This window comes from Chenopodium quinoa, unplaced genomic scaffold, assembly GCF_001683475.1.
Source record: "Chenopodium quinoa cultivar QQ74 unplaced genomic scaffold, ASM168347v1, whole genome shotgun sequence".
Lineage (NCBI taxonomy): Eukaryota > Viridiplantae > Streptophyta > Magnoliopsida > Caryophyllales > Amaranthaceae > Chenopodium > Chenopodium quinoa.
Window position 1 is genome coordinate 15,001 of NW_018745067.1, and position 14,060 is coordinate 29,060.

Consider the following 14,060-nt stretch of genomic DNA (forward strand, 5'->3'; position numbering starts at 1 on the left):
ACTTACTAACGGGATGCCCTAATACATTACAAAATTTCGCTTTAGCCAACGATCCAACCAGAGGAATAATTGGAACTGCGACATCGAATTTCTTAATAATATTCTCTATTAGAAATGCATTTTCGAACATTTGACTCTGTATTACTGAAGAATTGAGTCGCACATTTGAAAGAAAACCCATAAAGTCTAAGGAATGGTTTGATAATCGATTGATATAGAGTCTTTTTGGTTGAGACCACACAGAAAAATTACATTGCCAGAAATGGATAAGGTAATTTTTCCATTTATGCATCAAAAGAGATGTCCCTTTTGAGGCTAGAATTGATTTTCCTTGATACCTAACATAATGCGGGAAAGGTTCTCTGAAAAGCCATAGGATAACCCCAAAATCCTTAGTAACAACTTTTACTAGATATTTGAGTTTTCCGTAGAAAAAAATTCGTTCAATAAGGGTTCCAAAAGAGGTTGATCGTAAATAAGAGGATTGGTTGCGGAGAAAAACAAAAAAGGATTCGTATTCGCATACATGGAAATTATATAGGAACAAGAATAATCTTTGATTCCTTTTTTTCAAAAAGGAAATAAATTCCTTTGGAATAATAAGACTATTTAAATTACGAGACTCATAAAGAAAAAATCTTACTAAATGCAAAGAAGAGGCATCTTTCAACCAGTAGCGAAGAGTTTGAACCAAGATTTCTAGATGGGCAGGGTAAGTTATTAATATATCTAACACATAATTTAAATGGAAGAATTTGTCCTCTAAAAAAGGAAATATTTAATGAATGGATCGCAAATTATGAGATTTTACTATTTCTTTTTTTCTTTTTCTTCTTTTTCCCCGCGGGAAGATATTAATAACGGGGAAAATGGAATTTCTACAATGACAGCAAACCCTTCTGTCATCATTTGCGAATACAAATTCATTTTGTGCTTGTACCCAAAATTACCATTTTGGCTCGAATCATTAGCAGAAAGAGTCAAATGATTATGTTGATACATTCGAGTAATTAAACGTTTTACAATTAGTAAACTGTATTTCTTGTGACCCGAATTTTCCAACAAAATCGCTTTATTTAAACTATGATCATATGCAAATGCATAAATATATTCCTGAAAGATAAGTGGATAGAAAAAGTTATGTTTCCAAGACTTATCTAGTTGTATATGCCCTTGGAATTCTTCCATTTCAATTTATCCCGAAAACAAAAGTAAAAATAGCGAGTTTCTTGGGTTATCAAATAATACATAGTGCGATACAGTCAAAACAATATATTTTATTATGAAATAATAGATACCTCGGAGATGGGTAAATTCATCAGCAGACTCTCTATTTTTGTTGCATCTAATTGGTTTTTTATTTTGATATAAGAAAAAAAATAAGATGGTTAGAAATCCTTTATTTTTTAAACCTAATCGCTCTTTTGATTTTAGAATTTAGACTAAAGTTTTTATCAATATACTCTTTCTTCTACACATTTATCGCTATGTATAATGGATAATCGAATAATTAGGATTCGCTATAAAAAACAAAGCATCCACTCGTGGGAGAATCCTTTCCCGCATCAGTTACTAATTTATTTTAACGCTAATTAGACCGGGAAATCATTCAAATTATGAAAATAAACTCGTTGTTCCTTCTTTCCTCAGAATTTGAACCATAAGGTTCGATCCATTTATTCAGTCGACCCAACTTTGAATTCATTTCGTTTCCTTGCAAGAATTCAAATAGAATTGTATACCAATTTGGTAAGAATGAAATATTCTCCGAATTTTATATTGATACGACATGCTCTTTTTTCGATTCATTTCCTTTCAGGATCAGTCGTGGTCTTATAAACTCTACCGATGATGTAGACGAATTCCTTGCTTCATCCAAATATGTAAAAGATTCTAGCCGCACTTAAAAGCCGAGTACTCTACCATTGAGTTAGCAACCCGAAAAAGAAATAGATATGTTATGTAGATACAATCGAGATAAAAAAAAATGGAATGGAATCAAAACTTCGAATTAACAAGAAATCCAAACAAAGTTTTCGAATCGATTCCGAACATAAAAGCAAACGGATCAGATGACAATCAAAAAATTTCTTAGAGAAAATACATTTCTAGACCAAATATTATTATCCATTTTTTGGATCCAAATTCTATATTGCAAAAAATCCAACACACCCTTGAATAAAAAACCTATTTTTGGGGCCTAAGACCGAAATAAACCATTTCATTTTTTCTACTTTTTTTTACTTCAAAATTGAATTATATTTGTTCAATATACTCTTGTCAATATAAATAGAAAAAAATAGAAATATTAATATTTTTAAATTTCTTTATTTATTTAATATTATTTTAATTTAATTTAAATATATGATTAGGATAAAGATTTTCTTTAATCGAATTATTCGAATATTATAAATAGAAATACGATATATACAATATATAATATATTTGGAAATCGGAGTTGAAAAAGTCAAATATATAATATAAGAAAATTTTTGTGTTGGATTAGCAATACATAAGAAATCTACAAGAATAGAAAAAGAAGAAAAAAAGTTCTATCAAACTACAACCGCATTATCTTTGTTTTTTATTTGATTAATTGAACTTCGTTTGATTAAGCCGAAATTCTTTAAAAATCTCCGCCCTCTTTAAAATATCATAAACAGTTTCTGTCGGTTGAGCACCTTTTTCAAGAAATTCTAGAATAAGAGGAACATTTAAATAAGTTTGACTTTTTATCGGATCATAAAAACCCACCTTCTGCAAATCTCTTCCTTCTCTTCGGCACCGAACATCAATTGCAACGATTCGATAGACGGCTCATTGGGATAGATTAGGTCAACAACACCCCCCCTTGGAAACGTATAGGAGGTTTTTTCCTCGTACGGCTCGAGAAAAATGATTCAAAGTTAGGTATATATAAATTAGAATGCCCAATCAAATAAGCCCATAAAATCATCAAATGAATTAGACTAAGAATTAAGTCCTTTTCATTTCTTTATTTCCTAAAAAAAATCATTTGTATACTCATAACTCAAGTTGAATAGCTCATCTTGCATTTCATTTATTGAGCAGTCTCAAATACCCTTTTGTCTCATTTAGAATCGATTTGAATTCGAAATTCTGATCCAAATCCAAGTGTTATGACAATTAACAATTAAAAAGGTATTTCCTTGTTCCGGAAATCTTTATCTTATTTTTTTGAATCATTGGGTTTAGACACTACTTCGTTGATTAGGAATACTTTCAAAAATGGCAGCAACATGCCCTTTTTGTTATTTCGTTCTATCAAAGAATAGAATCATACGGACGTCAGATTCCCGACGATATATATAATTATCATATTATCGAAAAGGTTTAGCAATTCCAATAAACAATTTTCCTTTGGGATTTGAAACTTTTTTTTATCCTTTCGATTTTTCTGTCAAAGATATACTTACGAAGTTGGTCCGACTTATTGATTGACACTAACCCTAGACCCTTCTCTTTTTCCTTGAGAAATAGCTCAATACTTTATTCCTCGAGCTCCATCATGTACTAGTTTCATTCCAACCCCAACAAAAAATACAATGCAGGTTCGAGTGGAAGAGAACAAAGGATGTCGAGTCAAGGGCATCCTTTATTAGAGAATGATGGATACTAAGAATCCACAACGGATCATGTCCTTCAAGTCGCACGTTTCTTTCTACCACATCGTTTCAAACGAAGTTTTACCATAACATTCCCCAAATTTGGAACCGGTATGCGGTTAATTCAATTATGAAATCATGAATAGTCATTAGTTCAGTCAGAACAGCCAATACATGGGTATGGAATATATCTTAAGTTATTATAAGATATTTTGAGTAATGCAATGCTTCTTTTTTTACAATAAAATAAAGGAAATATCCCTAAGAAATACAAATCCATGTTTCTTTTTGAGCTCGACCATTAATGTAATTTAATAAATGAAGAATCAAAAAAATAAATCAAAATTTAATAATAGGTTGGAAAATCAACGTTCTTTGCCGGGATGAATAAAAAAATAACTACCCTCTTTCTATATTATAGAGAAATATATTGGGGATGTATATATGCTTAAGGGCACTCTTTTTTTGGAATTCAAATCAATGTATGTAATCTATAACCCCATCTTGCCTAAATCTCCAACGAATTCACTTGTATCCGTGTGTGATTTGAACACTTATCTTCCTTTCATTTGATGAAATGGGAAAAAAAAAAGATTCATTTTTATTAAAATCAATCATTAACAGAAAGAATCCAATTCTCTCCACTATTAAACTTTCGAAACCGAAAAATGCAATCTTAAATTACATATGCTCTGGCTCTGGGACGGAAGGATTCGAACCTCCGAATAGCGGGACCAAAACCCGATGCCTTACCACTTGGCCACGCCCCACTTATATTTTTATTCTACACTACTAAACACTAATATTGTTATTAATTGTTCGTCAATTCCAGCCCAAATAGCTAAAAAATGGATTTGATTCCATTGTTAGTATTTTGATACGTGTAGGTATAGAATTCAAATGAATTTATTGATCATTACATAGAATTCCATTAAGATATTGTGTGAAAGTAGAATTTCTTCTGTTCTCGACATAGAGTAGAAGGTTTTTTGATTGAGTGAGTAAGTTCAAAAAAAAGAAGGCCCTTTTTCTTCATTTTTTCTTTCTATCAATAACTCAATCAAAATGCAATAAAAAAAATGTCTGTTATGCTTAATATCTTTAGTTTGATGTGTCTTAATTCTGCCCTTTATTCGAGTAGTTTTTTATTCGCCAAATTACCTGAGGCTTACGCTTTTTTGAGTCCAATCGTAGATTTTATGCCAGTTATACCTTTACTTTTTTTTTCTATAAGCCTTTGTTTGGCAAGCTGCTGTAAGTTTTCGATGAGCTCTTTCATCGTGTCCTAGAACAATGAATTCTTTTTTCAAGAAAAATGATTCTAATATTCTAATACTAAATAATTGATAAAATCGGATAAGTCTTGCCATATGAACTCTTGATTAAAACGTTCAAATTTTTGAATCAACACAATTCATATCGCTTCGTTTTCCGATTATAACTCTTTTTCGTAAATGAAAAAGTTTGATCCTCGATAAAACCAACAAGTAGGTATAAGAAAATTATGGATAAGTAAGATAATAATATATAAGATATTACTAACTTCATTTTTTTATTGATTTTTTACAATTACAAAAATTGTTTTCGATTTTGAAAAACTTTTTCGGGTTTAGACGTCAAATTCAAATTAATTATAGGATATATGGTATAAAAATAGAGAATCTATTCTCTTTTTACAAAAAAAAATGATCTTGGAGATTGTGTAATGCTTACTCTCAAACTCTTTGTTTACACAGTAGTAATATTTTTTGTTTCTCTCTTCATTTTCGGATTCCTATCTAATGATCCATGACGTAATCCTGGACGCGAAGAATAAAAGGGATTCTTTTCTTTATTTTCATCTATTTTTTAAAATTCTATTCTATATAGACGAAATCTATTTTCTAATTAAAACTTATTAGAATGCTATTCTAGATTTGTAATTTTTTTTAGTTATATTTTAAAAAAAAAATCAAAAAGATTTAAGAACTTTAAAACAGTAATCAAATAGTAAGATTCCGCTATCAAAGGAAACGGAAAGAGAGGGATTCGAACCCTCGGTACGAATGACTCGTACAACGGATTAGCAATCCGACGCTTTCGTCCACTCAGCCATCTCTCCCCGTTGAAAAGAAAAAAGGAATAGTCAAATATTAAATAAATAATTTATGAAAATTCGAAATAGAATCTATATAACAATACGGTTTATATAACTATATATAATATATACAAAATAGACAAGTTGTATTGTGTAATACAACATTAAGTACAAGTTTTATTTGAAATTCCAACCCGTTAGATAAAGATAAAGTAAGAAAGATTCGAAGGATTCATTAAAAGATTCAATTTCAAATCTATTTTCTATTAAAATAAAAAATAATAGAATATATACAAACAAAAAGACTGAATACCAATAGAAAATAGAGAATATTCAAATATAGAAAGAAAAGAAAAAAGAAAGACTTCTTCACCCGAAAGGGCCTTTTTAATTCCCACGGCCTGGCCTAATCCGTCCCTCGCCAGGCCCTTTTGTTTTAACGGATTCATAGAATCTAGACTAAAGAAAACTATTTATTTGATTTTGATAATGATAAAAAAAATGCTTGTTATTAAAACAAAAGCACAATAATAAAATAGAACCAACACGCTATTTATTCTTATCTTTTGGTCCCCATTTATTCTATCTATTTCTTCTATTTTTTAGTTATTCAACTATCTTTTCATAATCTCATCAAATCCTCCAACAAAAATGCCAATACTCCAAATTTCATGATTCTTTTATAATCCTGTCTTAATTACGTCTAATTTGAATGTTCGACAAAAGTTCTATTTGGATACAATAATCCAACTGTAGCGGGTATAGTTTAGTGGTAAAAGTGTGATTCGTTTTATATAACCCTTTAATAGTTAAGGGGTCTGCCGGTTTGATTAATATTCCGATCAAAAACTTTATTTCTTAAAAGGAATTAATCCTTTCCCTCTCAATGAAAAGTGTGAGGAAAATTATACATTCTCGTAATTTGTATCCAAAAGTCAATTAAAAGTGGAATTTTTGGATTATGAAATTACGAAACAGAAAATTGTATTGAAATTGAATTGGATCAATACTTCCAATCGAACCAGTATAAGTAAAAGATCCATGGATGAAGATAAAAAAGGGTTTCTAATCGTAACTAAATCTTCTATTTTTTCTAGAGAGAAGCAAAATAGCTATTAAATGATGACTTTAGTTTACTAGAGGCTTCAATCAACATATTTCTTTTTGTTTTAGCTCGGTGGAAACAAAATACTTTTCCTTAGGATTCTATAAACTAGAAATCGAGAACGAAGTAACTAGAAAGATTGTTAGAATCACTTTTTCTAGAGGGATCATCTAGAAAGTAAGTTGTTTTGAATTAAATAAATGCATTCATACAAAAAGCTGACATAGATGTTATGGGTGAAATGAATTCTCTTTTGTTTTGTAATTTCGTTCCCACCTTAACTTAAACTTAATATTTGGGAATTCCCCATTTTCTTTTCCATAAAGGAGCCGAATGAAACCAAAGTTTCATGTTCGGTTTTGAATTAGAGACGTTAAAAAGAAGAAATCAACGTCGACTATAACCCCTAGCCTTCCAAGCTAACAATGCGGGTTCGATTCCCGCTACCCGCTCTATTATGTATTCATTAATGCATCATTGAGTTGAATACACAATTCAAAAAAATTGTCTCATCTCACATATGTTTTTTCAAAACAAAAAAGAAGTTTTAAGTTTCAAATAAAAAATGCTAAAAAATAGGAATCAAAAGCGACCATAGTCTAATGGATAGGACATAGGTCTTCTAAACCTTTGGTATAGGTTCAAATCCTATTGGACGCGATATATTTCCATATATTTTTTTCTATATCCATGTGAAAAACGGCATTTTTTTTTAATAAAAAAAAAATAAAAAAACGAAGAGAGATCGATTTCTTTATGCTTGTTCCTGAAGTAGAAAGCGTTCCATTTGTTCTTGAATAGCTTCCTTTAAAAGGGCCTCTGCTTCCTCAGTAAATGTCTTGGTAGAAGATATGATTTCTTGCAACTCAACATTAAAGATAAGAAAAAAAAAGTAATATCATGAAACCCTTGAACAAACGTACATTAATGACTATCAATCACACAATAATTCAACAAAAATAGGAATAAAGTGTAGTTTCCTTAACAATTCATGAAAAAAGAAAAAAAAGGCTTGATTAAGGTATAAAACATGAATTCCAAAGAACAAGAAGAACGATGGTCGGATATTGTTGCCGGTGGTCGTACCTCGTCAGGGTCAGAGATTGTCGCCGTGCACGTAGTCCGGCAGCTAGAGCTTAAGTGAGGGTGGCAGCTATTATTAGGGTTTGAGAGGAGAGAGAGTGTGATGGGTAATGGAGTTGAGAATGGGAATGGAAAATTCTAAGGGGCCGAATCAGTGTAAAACATATTTAGGTAAACTCAAAAATAAAAGGGGGTAAAGAGAATGATAGAAAGTAACAAACAAACAACAACAAAGGGAATGAGCCATGTTCATTCCATTTCTCTTTTATTATTACCCCCAACCAAACTCCCCCTTAGTATTTAAAAACTCTAATCGAAAAAGACACATGTCACATGTCTTCCTAAATTATTGAGTTTTTATTACACTATTTTTTTTTGTAATTTTTTCATTAAACTTAGGAAAAATTACCCAGAATAATCCCACCTTTGGCACGTCCGCTAAAAATAATCCCACCTTGGATTATTTTTAAATAATCCCACCTTTACCCCCCAATCTTTTTTAATGGTCCCAACCGGTCACTTAACTTGTTGCACCAAGTTACTTGACACGTGTCGGCACCCGATTAGTCTAAATAATAAAATTAAAAAAAAAGTTAAAAAAAATAATTAATTAATATTAAAGCCACCCACCAGCCAAAACCACCTCCCCAGCCACCGATCCCGGAGCGTCGACCTCCCCAGCCACCAATCCCGGCACGCCAACCTCCCTAGCCACCAACCCCGACGCACCGAACTCCCTTATCCCAGTCGTTCCATGAATCCGACCACCCCCATCGCTTATTCCGGCCTCGCAACCACCCCCATCCCCCAATTTCAGCTTTGCCGACATCCCCGCCCCCGTCTGGCAGCGTGAGTCGAACTCTCTTATCCTAGGATTCCGGCCACGCGCGAACTCCATCCCCTGATTTCGAACTTGCTATCTTGGTGACCCCCATCCCCGATTTTGGCCTGTTTAACCTTCCCTCGTCCCCCGATTCCAGCGGCGTCATCCTTGCCCCGATTCCTCGTTGAACCCAATGTCGGGTTTGGTTTGGTGGGTTTTGTGGTCTTGAATTAAAGGGTTAATGGGGTTTTGTGGTTGGGTTGGCTGGGTGGGATTCAGGTCGTCAGCGCGGCGGATTCTAGGTGGCGGTGGTTTCAGGCTTGGGTTGGATGATGGTTCTAGGGTTTGAGTTTGGGTGGTGGTGGCTGCATAAGGTGACTATGGTTTTTTTTTTTTTTTTTTTTACTTTTAATTTTTGGCTAATCAAGTAACGACACATGTAAATTAAACTTCAAAAAAAAAACCTACTCAACCGGTTCCGAGTAAAATGGGACCATTAAAACTGATCGGGGGGTAAAGGTGGGATTATTAAAAAATAATCCAAAGGTGGGATTATTCCGGACAATATTTCCTTAAACTTGTACTTCATCTTTATCTCCCCTTTTCAATTTAACCTTTTCCTTTGCTCTCTTTAATTATAGATAGGGGTGAGCAAACCGGGTACCCGGTCAAATTTTTAGGACCCGGATCCGGTATTGGTTGGTTCCAGGTCCTAAAATTCGGAATTGGAATTGGAACCACTTCAACCGGGTCCTATTTAGGTATTGGAATTGGAACCGCTAGGTACCGGGTCCGGTTCCGGGTACCCACTTATTACATAATTATTAACTTTTAATGCAAATTTTATACTTATTTTCATCCATTTTCATTTCTAGTGTTTAAAACTTAAATTTATATATGAATGATTGCATGAGCTATTTTATTTAGGTTAGATATTAATAATATATTTTTTTATTTTATTAATGTAGGGAATATTTCAAGCGTTAATCCCTAGCTTGAACCCCACTGTGATCATACACTTAAGTATGGTGGCGTCCAAAGGGAAAGAAGATAGAGCAAAAGAGTCGCCAACAAGTTTTAGGAACTTGTAAACCCTTCACGAGGTGAAGGTTACACCCCTTAACGATCCAGGAGATCGTCAACTCCAATAGGTCTGGAACCATGACTGGTAGTTCGGGGATGAAGGTACAAATCCAACCTAAAAGAGATTAAACCTGCCCTAATAATAGGCCTCTACTTTATTTTGATCGATTCATGTGCGCTTTCTGACTAATATGCAATCAATAGGATTAACCCTAAACCTGTTTATCTATGTTGGTTGAATATTAATGCACAAATAAATCTATTATTGGCGATTACTTGAATTATAATCAAATTAACCCTAAACAAGATTATTAATTATCTTATTAAGCGTGATTACAAGTACTAATTCCCTTTAAACATGCATAAAAGGTGTGATCAAGCAATAACAATAAAAATAGCATCAAGCAACATAATAATAATCATCATAACAATTATAATAAAAATAATCATAATAATAATAACCATAATTAAAATAATCATGTTAAAGCATAATAATAATAGCAAGATCCTAGACATGATACTAACAAGATTAATAACAACCCCTAGCATGTCACTAAACATCAAAGATCAAATATATATCCCAAACATGATACTAACATGATATTAGGAAAGAAAATAGGAAGCATCGCAGGAATCATAATAAGCATATTTGATATTATAACCTTTTCCCTAAACATGATACTAGAAATCACTTTTGTTATTCAAAACATCAAATTAAGAAAAACATCCTAACATGATACTAGGAATCAAAATAACAACCTAGACTGTATTTCTATATCATAATAACAATAAGTCAATTAAAGTACTTACTTGGATGCTTCGTATCTCTTTCTAATAACAAAATACACACGTTAGTAACTTCAAGGAAAATAATAAAATCAAACAATTAAATTAAATAATTGAAATAGAGATTTGGGACCAAACCCTTAGAAATATCAAACCTTTCACGTCTAAGGCGAAGGCAACTTCGAATATGGCTAGGTGTATCTAAGTCTTGCGAATACGAAATTTTGTATTTGAGAAAAAGCTAGTTTAGAAAAGAGAGAGAGAATAATCAAGAAAATCTTGATGAGAGTTGGTGAGAATTATAAAGAATAAAAATTGATGAGAATTGATGATTGAAAAAGGGGAGATATGACCTCTATTTATAGATGAAAAAGAGGGTCGGAGAATAAGAAAAGAATCCGAATTCGAATCGAAATAGTACTCGATGGACAACATTTTTTGTGGATTTTGTTTTTATCACATCTTTTGATCCAAAAGTCCAAATAAAGCATATAATATGTCGTTGGAAAGCTCTTGAAGTCTGCTTTCCAACCCAATTAGAATCGGATTAAAGTCTTTTGTAGATAAAAATATATGGACGAAATAGTAGGACGGTGTCAGTTTTGGATAGAGTTTCATATCTTATTCATATTTTTTTCGTTATAACTCGGATTTAATATTATAATATATCAATGGAAAGATAATTTAAAGATCTATCCAACCATATAAAATTTGGATAAATATTATGATACACAAAAATAAAATCTGACAGTCTTTGAACATCTTTAAATTCGAATAGAATTAGGATTTAAGAAAAGGAAAGTTTTTATTTAACTCAAATTCTTTGATTTTATCTTTTCAAAAAGGATAATTAAGATCTTTTAAAAACTTATAGAAGCTTATAATTAATCCTAATTAGTTTAGGAATAGGATTAAACCTTTGGACTCTCCACATGATCATTGGGCCGTAGGTAAAATCCGATTTGGGCCCAGTTTAGTATTTTGGCCATAACTTCCTCATTATTCATCAGAATTGGGCTTATAATATATCGTTGGAAAGGTCTTTTCAAGCCTCATCCAACTACACTATTATTGGACCCATATCATGGACCAAAGGAATGCACGTTTTCAAAAATAGGATAAAAAAAGAAATATTTTCAAAAATACAAAGAAGAGATATTTTAATAAAAACATCCTCATCACTAGACTTTTCACACTTTTGCCTTGTTCAATAATCAAATGACATGAAAGGTATTCAGCACCGGGTTTGGTTTTGGGGAGATACATTTGGGTGTCTACAACTAGCTAGATACATTTAACATATTTTATTTTTTTCTTAAAAAAGTATATTTAGTTTAATATATATTGGGTAACCGGGTACCCAAACGGTTTCGGGTCCAAAAATTTGGGAATTGGAATTGGAACCGGTTGCAACCGGTTCTTAAATTTATTACTTGGAATTGGAACCACCGAGTCCAATTCCAGATCCGAATCCACCGGTTCCAATTCCAATTTCGGGTTCCCGGAATGTTTGCTCACCCATAATTATAGACCCTCCACCTTCTTTATTTAAGCTTAGTTTTCAATTATAGTTCCAAAAATTTAACTTCTAAATCATTTTTTTATTACACATAATAACCATAATGAGCTATTGATATTTCCTCACTCATTTCTCAATGCAATAATCTTTGAATAACCAGCGCATTGCCCGGGCCAAAAGGTGAATTCTACTATTGTTTTCTTTCGAAAAGCTTAGATTTGATGAATTGACACCCAAAGTAACCATATTTAAAGTTGTTAGCATTTAAGTTTATGTGAACTAATGGATTGAGAAGAGTCATATTAATATATAAATTTGTCACAAATCATTTTACTATACATGTATTATTATGTAAATTGTTTAAAAAATCAATATCCTAACTACAAGAAAAAAAGGAAATTTTGTATTTTAACACCAAAAAAAAAAACTCGAAAATGGTTTATTGGTTTTACTACCACTTAATTAATTCCGTCCAAGAATTTATTAAGAGGGGCTATAAAACCACGTGTTGCTTTGTTATTGGGAAAAAAAGAAAAAAAAATTTAAACATTTTTTTTTATAAAAAAAGCCCTAAATCTACCCAACCACCCCAGGCCTACCACCGCCCCCCATAAGTGCCACCCTCGTCTCCTCCCCTACCAAGTGCAACTGCCACCCACTGGCCCACCGTCGGCGCATCCACTCCCGAACCTAAACCCGACCCACTTGAACCCTCCCCCTCTCTTTCCCGCAGTCCTAAACCACCTAATCGCAGCTATCCTTCCCCAAAATTGGCCACGAATTTGGCCATTTTTGGGGACGGATGGTTACGGTTTGGGCTTTTGGCGATTATGGAGCGGTTTTGGGCTAGGGGAAAGGGAGGGGGAAGGTTCAAATAGGTTGGGTAAATGGAAGGGGAGGGTATGCGTCGGCTGCTGCATTGGGTGAGGCCGTGAGGGTGGAGAAGTAGGTGCCGGTAGTGGGGCTGGGTAGGTTAAGGATTTTTTTTAAACCAATAAAATGGTGACACGTGTCAATGTAGACCCTACTTAATGGATTTTTTAGACGGAAACCTTTTAAAGGCCTTGTTTGGTTGACAAACAAATTCATGCGATTTTTGAATTCCGAGGAAATGGATTAATACATGTTTGTTTGGTTGACAATAATGTAGGAATTGGAACTTCCTATAAAGTTCCACTTCCCACTAAATGAAGGAATTAACTTACCTAGTCCCCTCTAGGTAAGTGGAACTTCCCATGAGAAGTGAAAATTCCCACATCTAACCAAACAATTTTTGAAAATTCCTAGGAATTACAATTTTATAGGAATTGAGATTTCATGAGAACTTCTACTTCCCACATCCAACCAAACAAGGCCTAAGTGGTGGTAAAATCCAAATTTTTAAAATTTTTCTAATGCTAAATTAATTTTTTTTAGGAGGTATTAAAAACCATTTTCAATCCTTTTTTTTTGTGTTAAACTACGAAATTTCTAGTTAAAAAAAAAAACATAATTACTTCTTGGTCAAAAATAAAAAAACCTAAATTATAATTTGCAAGCTGTGGAACTTCCCATGAGAAGTGAAAATTCCCACATCTAACCAAACAATTTTTGAAAATTCCTAGGAATTACAATTTTATAGGAATTGAGATTTCATGAGAACTTCTACATCCCACATCCAACCAAACAAGGCCTAAGTGGTGGTAAAATCCAAATTTTTAAAATTTTTCTAATGCTAAATTAATTTTTTTTCAGGAGGTATTAAAAACCATTTTCAATCCTTTTTTTTTTTGTGTTAAACTACGAAATTTCTAGTTAAAAAAAAAAAAAAAAAAAAACTACTTCTTGGTCAAAAATAAAAAAAACCTAAATTATAATTTGCAAGCTGTGGGGTTCGAACCCACGCGCACTTATGTGCAGAAGATCTTAAGTCTTCCCCTTAACCACTCGGGCAAACTTGCTTAACTGTTAATCAAGTC

General features: G+C 32.6%; 3 non-coding genes across 3 annotated transcripts; 1 reads left to right on the top strand and 2 right to left on the bottom strand.

Annotated features, from left to right (window-relative positions):
* Positions 1-4,324: 4,324 nt before the first annotated feature.
* TRNAQ-UUG lies at positions 4,325-4,396 on the bottom strand. The gene has a single exon. It is a non-coding gene; the product is annotated as a tRNA-Gln (tRNA).
* Positions 4,397-7,396: 3,000 nt separating this feature from the next.
* Positions 7,397-7,468, top strand: TRNAR-UCU. Its single transcript has one exon. It is a non-coding gene; the product is annotated as a tRNA-Arg (tRNA).
* A 6,492-nt stretch (positions 7,469-13,960) lies between these two features.
* Positions 13,961-14,042, bottom strand: TRNAL-UAA. Its single transcript has one exon. It is a non-coding gene; the product is annotated as a tRNA-Leu (tRNA).
* Between the last annotated feature and the right edge of the window lie 18 nt (positions 14,043-14,060).